Source organism: Macaca mulatta, chromosome 16 (genome assembly GCF_049350105.2).
Source record: "Macaca mulatta isolate MMU2019108-1 chromosome 16, T2T-MMU8v2.0, whole genome shotgun sequence".
Classification (NCBI taxonomy): Eukaryota; Metazoa; Chordata; class Mammalia; order Primates; family Cercopithecidae; genus Macaca; species Macaca mulatta.
The window spans coordinates 5,369,547-5,379,064 of record NC_133421.1 but is presented as its reverse complement, the minus strand read 5'-3'; the positions used below and the strand labels follow the sequence as shown (position 1 = coordinate 5,379,064).

General features: G+C 60.1%; 1 protein-coding gene across 19 annotated transcripts in view; it reads left to right on the top strand.

Annotated features, from left to right (window-relative positions):
* The first annotated feature begins 2,181 nt into the window (after nucleotides 1-2,181).
* CAMKK1 (calcium/calmodulin dependent protein kinase kinase 1) overlaps nucleotides 2,182-9,518 on the top strand; it is a 35,249-nt gene continuing 27,912 nt past the window's right edge. For 12 of the 19 annotated variants that reach the window (XR_013405962.1, XR_013405961.1, XR_013405964.1 and 9 more), the window contains exon 1: nucleotides 2,659-2,754. The gene's annotated coding sequence lies outside the window, so the exon portion shown is untranslated. Of the gene's footprint in view, nucleotides 2,464-2,658; nucleotides 2,755-4,757; nucleotides 5,007-8,446; nucleotides 8,536-9,518 lie in introns of those variants that run through there. The other 7 variants (XM_028835899.2, XM_077969981.1, XM_077969987.1 and 4 more) reach the window with 4 other exon arrangements.

Below are 9,518 nucleotides of genomic sequence, written 5' to 3'. Positions count from 1 at the left end.
GGTCTCAAACTCCTGACCTCAGGTGATCCGCCTGCCTCGGCCTCCCAAAGTGCTGGGATTAGAGGTGGGAGCCACCATGACTGCCCAATTTACTTTTAATTAATTTAAATAGTTACATGTGACTAGTGGCTACTGGACTGGACAACACAGGCCAGCCCCTGCCATCTCCCTCAGGGCCTTGGCCTTCTGCTCTCTTCCCCAACCAAGATCCATCACTTAGATTTTATAAAACTGGAGCTTCCTCTTCCGCACCCCCTTCTTTCTCCAGACACACCTGCTTTTGCACTTCCTACCCCCTTCCCTTCCGAGTGAGCAGAAAAGAGCCCCTCCTCTGTATTCAGCCTCACCACCCAGCCCAGAGGCTGACCAGCAGAAGCCACCTCCATTCTCACACCCCTATATCTGTTCCCCTCTTCTGCCTCCTCCCGGCCCAGGTTCCCCAGCAGCTCTGCCCACTCTCCCCTCACTGCAACCTTTCCAGAAAGACCAGTCCACACTTTCCTCTGCAGTTGGCCTCCACCCCAACCACTTCTCCTAGGTGCCCTTGCCAAGGTCACTGGCAGTGTCCTGGTTGCCAAGTCTAAGCAGACACTTGGGCCCCATATCCTGCTTCGCCTAACAGAATCTGACATTGTTGTCCAAGCCCTCCTTGTTGAAAGATTTCCTTCCAGTAGCTCCTAGAACACACCCTTTCCTGACTTTCCAGCCTGTCTGGTGTGCAAAGAAAAGACAAGTTTCTATTGCAGCTCTGCCACAGCTCACTGTGTGCCCTTGGGGGAAGCGGCTTAACTCTCCAAGCCTCCTCTGTGAGTTAAGGATAATAACAGCATTTTTTTTTTTTTTAAATAGAGACAGAGTTTCACTATGTGGTCCAGGCTGGTCTCGAACTCCTGGGCTCAAATGAGACGCCCACCTCAGCCTTCCAAAGTGCTGGGATTACAGGCATGAGCTACTGCACCTGGACAATAATAGCTTTTAGTAGGGTTGAGGAAAGACCTGTAAAGAGCGCCTGGCATACAGTCGAGCTCTGCCCCTCAATCTTTCCACCCTCTCAATGGTGGAGTCTGGATATCTGTTCTCCCTGTAGCAATTCAGTCCGTGGTTCTCGGTTGGGCGTGTGGCTGCCCAGAATGGAAGCTGCATTTCCCAGCTTCCTCTTGCAGTTGGGTCTGGTCACATGAGTAAGCTCGAGTGGTGTATGTGAAAGTGCCATGTGGCAACTTCTGAGAACTTTCCTGAAAAGAGAGCTGGTGCAGACCCTCTGCCCTCTTCTTCATCCTTTTCTCCACTCCACTGCCCGGAATGCGTATGTGATTGCTGGAGCTCTAGCTGCTATCCTGAACCATGAGGTCAAAAGCCACACCCAGAAGTTGCTGGAATTATTCATTCAACAAACATCCATTGAGCACCTATGCCATGTGACAGGCTGTGTGCTGGACGAATCAGGCACAGTGCTTGCCATCGAGGAGCTCCCAGTCCCGATGAGGAAAAGGCAGGTACCAGATGCCAAGGAAGTACCTGGGTGGGGCGACTAACCCATGCTGGGAAGTGGGGAGGTCATGGAGAAAGTTTCTGGGCAGAAGCAAGATTGAATTGAGCCCTGAAAGATGAGTAGGCATTAAACAGGCAGGTGGCTGGGAGTAAGGTTATACAGGGCTTGATTAGACCTATTCTCAGGGTGAGCCACAGGAAATGCCTCTCGGTGGACTCGTGTTCCTGAAAACTTGCTCTGGCTGCCAGGTAGGGAAAGGCTAGTAGGAGGTGGGACTGGATGAGGCTGGAAGCCAGGGAGGAGGCTCCTGCAGCCATCAGGGACAAGATGGTGGTAGCCTGAGCTAAGGGAGGGGAAGTGGGGTGGACAGGAGAGGGCCGATTCCAGGTATAGTTAAGAGGCAGCATGGCAGGGCCTGGAGATGGACTGGTTGGAGCAGGAAACAGGGAGGCTGCAGGTGACTCCCAGGCTCCTGGCTCCACTTCGAGACAGGGACACAGGAGATCAGGTTTGGGGGAAGGATATGGGGCAAGTGGTAGTGCCAGAAGATTCACACGCAGAGGCATTAGGGGAAGAGGTGGGGGCAGAGTCCCTAGGAACAGCCACGGCGAAGGTCACCATGTCCTGCTGACTTCCCTCCATTCCCTCGGCCCCCGCTAGGCCATTCCTGTCGCCTGCTCACCGAGCAAGCACTTCACTCTATGCTAAGCCACCTCTCGGCCTCCCTGCCCCCGCCCGGCAGAAGCTACACTCCTGGGCCTGCCGTTCAAGGCCTTCCTCCCCGGGCCTCGCCCCTCCCTCGCACGCACCGCGCCTCGCCCGGGAGGGAGGGGCGCTCTGGCTCCCGCAGGCTGGGATGGGGGTGCAAAGGGTTTGGCGGGGAAGCACCGTCCCCTGCAGGCCCGGGTGAAGCGCCCGCGCCGCGGCCGGGAGCGACTTCGAGGACCCCAGGACGCCGGGGGCGTGGCGAGGTCGGTCCCGCCGCAGGGCAGGGAGGGCCCCTCCGGCGTCGCCCGCCGCGGACCCTTAGTCCAGGAGGGGGCGGGAGTCCCGGGCTCCGATTGGGCGGCGCTGGCGGGGCCGTTCGCCTCGACCAATGAGCGCGAGCCGGGCGCGGCGGTGGGCGGGGCAGCGAGCACTGCCCGGAGCCGCGGCGCCCGCGGGCTGAGCTCGGCGATCTGGGCCCCAGCTAGGCGGTGGGGCGGGGCGGGGAGCGAGCTGGGCCGCCCGCCGGGCCGCGGAGACTATCGCCCGGCGCCCAGGTAGGGATCGGCGGGGAGGGGACGCGGGCTCGGAGCGGGAGGACGAACGCCTTAACACCTGCCCCGAGCTTGCAAGGGAGAGGCGGGGGTCTGCGAGGCCGCGTCTACTAGGGAGCCGGGATCTGGTCAGGGCGGGGATCCTTCCCCTTCTGTCTGCGGGGCCGGGTCTGCGGGGTGCCTCGGGGAGTCTGCTCGGGTCTGCGCCGGCCGCCGGGACCGCATCGCCGCGGGCGCCCCGCCGTCTGCGTTCTTCCCCGCTTCTGTCTGCGGACCGCATCCATCCCGGGTGCACCGTCCCCCGCGCCCGGCTCCTGGTGGAGGCCGCGTCTGTGCTGAGTGGGCCCGGCCCGGGGCACCCACGTGCGGTTCTCCGCGGAGCGCTCCTCCCACGGCCCTCCGGAGCGTCTTCCTGCAGGAGCCGGGGGCGGGGTGGGAGATGAATGGGGCGGCGGCGGCGCGCGGTTCTGGCTGCGCTGGGTCCTGCCTTGGCTGGGGCGAGAGGGGGCGGCAGAGGCGGGCGCCGCAGCTTCGCGGCCCGGGAGGCTCAGGGCTGGTGGCTGGGGGGAGGTGTCCACGTGCGCGGGGACCTGCGTGTGCTGTTTGGAGGCGGGTGTGCGTGTGTCACGTGGACGCGGGAGTGTGCCTGTGTCTGCGTGGGGGGTGCAGGACAGGATGGAGTGGTGTGTGAGGGCGGGTCACGCGGACACGGGCGTGTGCCTGTCAGGGGAGGGGGTGTGCTCAAGTCTTGAGGGCGTTGCAGGGCTGTGCAGAGAAGGCTGTGTCACAGGCCCCAGGACCGTGCCTCGGTGGTGTCTGCAGGGCGGGCACAGGAGTGTGGGAGGGGCACACAGCTTGTGCACTGGAGGATCCCAGGGAAGTGGCACTGGCCGCCCCAAGCCCTGCCCTCTTTCCTCCAGTACATACAAATTGACCCTCCATTGCGTCCCAGGCGCACACACTCCGGGGACGCTTCGCCTCCTCCTAGGTCTCCCACCGTCAGTCCTCACAGCAGCCACGGGAGTCGTTTTAAACCTCACCTAACTGAGGCACTCCCCTGCTCACAACCTCCACCTGCCTTTGGGCGCCTCCTGGGCTCTGTCCACCAAGCTACCCTCACCCCCAAACCAAGCCCTGAGTCCCAGCCAGGAAATGACTCTGCTACGCATAGTGTGAAGTTCCATCCTCTCCTCGTCAGTCCTGAAATCCTGCTGAGTGCTCAGAAGAGAGCTCAGGTGCCACCTCCTCCAGGAAGCCATCCCTGAGGCCAGCACAGTGAATGAGGGGCCTTTCTCTCCAGACGTAACTCCTCTTGCTGTCAGGTGCCGCTTACGTGGGGAAGACTCCACACCAGCCACTCAGCCTCCCTGCTGTTCTTCTTACGGATCAAGCACTGTCCCCCCATGGCGTTTGCACCTGCTGGTCCCTGCGCCTGAGATGCCCTTCCCCAGATAGCTATACCGCCTCCTCCCCCTTCCTTCCTTCAGGTGTCTGCTCCAATCCTGCACCCAAAAGGCCTTCCTGAACCACACTGTTAGCAGCAGCATCTCCCAGCCCCTTTCTCTCGATCCTTCTTACTCTGCTGTATTTTTCTTCACAGTATGTACCACTTGACATATCGTATCTGAATCACTGGCTTTCTTGGTCGTTGCTCCTTGCCCCCACGAGAAATTAAACGATATGAGAGCAGAGACTTGGTCTTTTTGGTTCACTGCTGTGTCTCCCCACACAGGCTTGCACAGAGCCTGGCAGGCAGTAGGTGCTCTGTGACTATTTGTGCTTGCATCCCAGATGTCCATGTCCCTGGCGGCTTCCTAGCCTGTGACCCCCCCCCCCGCTTTACCCCCAATCTGAGGCTACTTCTGCTCCTCTGTCCCTGACATTCCAAGTTCCTGGAAGGCCAGGTCTGGGAGAACTGTAACCACATTTGCATGTTGGAAATCCTCCCTCTAGCGACCGGTGTGGAGGATGGGGTAGGGTGAGGTGGAGGTGTGAGCCTGGAGTCAGGGAAGACCCATGTGGCGGGGAACGAAGCAGTAGTCGGAATCTGGACTTCTAAGGGGTTCGGCTTGTGAGTTCACCCAGCTGGTAGTGGGGAGATCAGGGTGGGCTCTCAGAAGAGGCAGTGGCTGAGCTGTCCTCCAGGCAGCAGAGGAGAGGAAGGTGTGTTCCTGGCAGAAGCACAGCTTGTACAGAGGCCTGGCAGCAGGACAGAGTCTGCAGTTTGGGAAGCTGTGGTGTGGCTGGAGTGGAGAGTAAGTGTGGGGTTGTGGGGAGTGAGGATGGGCAACAGGGAAAGGACGAGTGACAAGGACGGCTCCTGGATTGCTGGCCTGGGTCAGAAAAGAATGGGGAGGATGTGGTACCCATCTTGCAATGGAGACGGAGGATGAGCAGGTTTGGGGAAGATGCTGAGTTGAATCTGGGCCCTGTTGGATCTGAGCTGCTCGGGAACATGGAGGGGCAGGCGGCAGCTAGCTGGAAAGAGTGGGGCTGGAGGCACAGACCTGGTGTGGAGGATGAGCAGGGGCACAGGATGAGGCCTGAGGACCATTAGCCTCTGTGGGTGGGCCAGGACGATGCACTGGGGGTAACTGTGCTGAGTCAGGCAAGAGCCCGCATCAGTGCTTGGGGGCTCCCCAAGGATGGTGGGAGCGGGTGTCCTCACAGCAGGAGTCGTCAAGCATGACTTGGCACCAGACGCCTGGGCCTCCCTCAAGGGGACTGAGTCATCCAGGGTGGGGGCGGGAGCTGCGGAGGGCACCCGTTGCCAGAGCCATCCAGACACTCGTCAGGATCATAAACACGGCTCCAGTGAGGCGGCCCAGGGATGTGAGGACCACCTTCTGTGTCTGGCCTGGGGGGCCGCCACCTCTGCGGCTTTCCCTTCTGTTCGGTCCTCTGCTGTTAAGGGCTGTCCATCCCCTCGCCTGGACGTAGCTGGTCCCCTGCCTCGGCCTGGCACTGGGGTTCACAGCAGCCTTCCAGAGCTCAGAATGAGGCCTGACCAGGGCCTGAAGTCCTCCCAGGCGGAGCTGCTCGAACCCACGTGGATGGCAGCAGGGTCTGCCTGCTCTGCCCTGCTCTGGGATTCCTTTGAGGGATGCAGCTGGATGGGGCATGTCCTGAGGAGGAAGCCAGGCCAAGCGGGCGTCTGGAGCCAGGGACCCACATTCCTTGGGAGTGGCCAGACACTTGGGGGGTGGGGCACAGCCTGGGAGAAGAAACCTGGGTGGTGGGTATGTGCCAGGCCATCTTGGAGCTGGGGGCGGAGGTGGGGTTGGACCTTGTACATCAAGGCTCTCTTGGATGCTTCTAGACACAGCCACATCCCCGCCCAACAGGGCTCTGGCGCAAACTACTCCTGTGTCCACACCTCATTCTGTTCGTCCCATTGCCCTGGGAGTTGGCAGGATGGTGGCCCTCTGTTTGATTCACATGTTAGGAAACTGAGGCTCCAAGAGGCTCAATGACTTGTCTGAGGCAGCAGGTCCCCAGTCTGGGAGGACAGGATTGAAGTCGTTTTTCCCAAAGAGGGAGGGCTTGAGTCTGGCCATTCTTGGCCACAGGACTAAGCCAGTGCCCAGGCCCATAGGGATCCTTGCTGTACCATGGGCCTGGGTCCCAGCCTCTCTGTCCATCTTTCTGTTTGCCCACATGGCCCTAATTATCCACCGAATTAACTTTCTACAAAGTATCTACTGAGGCCTGAGCTTGGGAAGGGCCTTGAGACACCCCCTGCGTGAGCCCCCAGATGGGCTTGGGTTTCTGCCTGGGGCACAGAATCCAGCCCAGCAGGCAGTGCCAGGCTGGTAGGCCTAGTGACTACAGGGGAAAGTCCAGATATGCGCTCTGGGATCAGGCTCCCAGGACCCCCAGGGGTGCAGGTCACCCCCCTACCCTGGGCATATGTACACGGAGACCTGCAGGCACACACGCACATAAGCACACCTGCACACACACACACATCACACCGAGGTTTTCATCTCCATGCAGATGCACTCCTGTGTGGGGACCACAACACACACAGACACACACCGCCACCCCAGGCCCACAGCCCGTGTGCACATATTCCCTCCTGTGCAGACGCGTGGCTGGGGCGCCAGGCCCTGTCTCCTGGACACGCGGCAAGAACCTTGGGCCTTCCCCGGCGGCCGCCTCCCTCGCAGACACGCTTAGTCACCTGAATTTGATCCAGGCGGGAGGGAGGGACGGAGAGCCTGACGTCAGCCCTCGCAGCCACCTTCCGCCCGCCCGCGCATCCATCTGGGCCACAGCGTGTCCCAGCAATCACAATAGCGACAGCACCACAACAACTCACTTTTACGGTGCCTCCTTTGTGGCCGGCCCTGTTCTGAGTGCCTTACATGCACTCCCTCCTCAGCATCTCAGCACGTGCGTGAGGTGAGACCCACTAGAACCCCATTTTGCGGGTGAGGAAAACCCAAGACACAGAGGCGAGGCCACCTGCTCACGGGCTCCCTGCCAGGAAAGGGTGCTGCCTGGCTGCCTGGCTTCAGAGCCTGGGCGCCAAACCGGGTAACAGGGCTCAGGCTGCAACAGGAAGCCCTTCTGCCCTGACTTGCTGGGTGACTCCGGGCCCATCCCCACCCGCTGGGCCTCCCTCTACCTATCTAAGAAAAGCAGGGAAAGGTGTTCAAGGGTAAAGGAGGATGGCCTTTTGCTGGAATGGCAACCTTTAGGAAATATGCAAATTTTATGGGCCCGGGCAGCCTATGGCTTCTGCCCTGCCTAGGGCCAAAGAGCAGGAGCTCCCAGCCCTGGAGTTCATTCTCTTATGTGTGCTGGGGCCTGAGGCTTGATGGGGTTGCGTCTCTGTGGCTGCTTTCTCATCTGTCTAATGGGGACAGGGCTGTAACGATCACTATGGCAACCACTCATTTATTCAACAAATATTTATCGCGTTCCTATCACACGCCAGGCGCTGGTGATCTTTTGGAGACAAGGCAGATGAGAGCCCTAATCTCATGAAACTTACATTCGGGAGGGAAAAACATGGCTTGTGGAGTGAGGGGACGGGGCAGAGGGGTGGGCCACCTGCTGGGAGGAGCCTGGCGGGGCCTGGAGGGTGTTCCCAGCTTTGGCTTCCTCCTCGCTATGCCGTCTGGTTTCCAAGCTCTCCCCGAAGCTCCAGCCCCACTCACTGTCCCTCTCACCTCCTCCAGGGAGGCCTCCCTATGCCACAGCCTCTCACCTCCTCCAGGGAGGCCTCCCTATGCCACAGCCTCTCACCTCCTCCAGGGAGGCCTCCCTATGCCACAGTCTCTCACCTCCTCCAGGGAGGCCTCCTTATGTCTCAGCCCCACTCACTGTCTCTTCTCACCTCCTCCAGGGAGGCCTCCCTATGCCACAGCCTCTCACCTCCTCCAGGGAGGCCTCCTTATGCCACAGCCTCTCATGTCCTCCAGGGAGACCTCCTTATGCCACAGCCTCTCACCTCCTCCAGGGAGGCCTCCCTATGCCACAGCCTCTTACCTCCTCCAGGGTGGCCTCCTTATGTCTCAGCCCCATTCACTGTCCCTCTCACCTCCTCCAGGGAGGCCTCCTTATGCCACAGCCCCACTCAGTGTCTCTTCTCACCTCCTCCAGGGAGGCCTCCTTGTGTCACAGCCACACTCACTGTCTCCTGCCCCCTCTTCGAGGAAGGCCTCCCTGATACTCTACCCTCACTCAGCCTCCTCACCTCCTTCACCTCCTCCAGGGAGGCCTCCCTGATACTCCAGCCTCACCAACTCCCTCTCACTCCTCTGGGTTCCAGCTTCCGTGCCTTTTCCTGTTCCCAGTGTGGAGCCTTCTCTCTTCCTTTCTCCATGTCAGCACCAGCCCCCACCACCTCCAGGCTTCCACTCATTCAACACACTGCGTACCAGGCACAGGGGGTGTGGACCTCACCCTTACCCTCAGTCTACCTCCAAACCCTGCTGTGAGCCTGGGAAATCTGGGAAGGCAGGGGATCCACAGGACAAGTCGGGAGACTGGGGCTCAGAGTTGGGAAGGATCTTGTCTAGGGCCCCTGGTAGGTCAGCAGGCAGGACTGGAACCCAGCCCTGGCTCCTCAGCGGCCAGTGGACTCCAGCCAGCCCTGCCTCACTGACATCTGTCAAGGCAAAGGGATGGGGAATGAGGGGTGGAGCAGGCCCTTCACCATGCGCACTCTGGGTCTCCCTGAGATCCCTGTTCTCAGTCGCTGTGTGGGTACGGAGGAAGTTACCAGCAGACAGGAAGGATGGAGGATCAGGAGTTCACTCACTTCCTTCTCCTGAGAGGATGCAGAGTCTAGCGCAAGCAGGGGGAGGGGCACCAGGTTGGGCATGGCCAGCGCTCTACAAGCCTGGAACAGAGATGGAGGTCTCAGGCGGAGTGTCAGGGTTCAGTCCGGAGTCAGGATGTAGCCCAGGGTCATGGCTGAAGATGAGGGCTGGGGGTCACCTCCCTGATGTTGCAGCCACCACACAGTGACTTTGAGAACATGGGTCTCAGGGGATATCATGCTCTGTTTCACCCTCATTCCCCTCATTCCAATCCCCTTGCCTTCTTTTTTTTGAGACAGAGTCTTGCTCTGTTGCCCAGGCTGAAGTGCAGTGGCACGATCTCAGCTCACTGCAACCTCCACCTGCTGGGTTCAAGTGATTCTCCTGCCTCAGCCTCCCGAGTAGATGGGATTACAGGTGCTTGCCACCACGCCCGGCTAATTTTTGTATTTTTAGTAGAGACAGGGTTTTGCCATGTTGGCCAGGCTGGTCTCG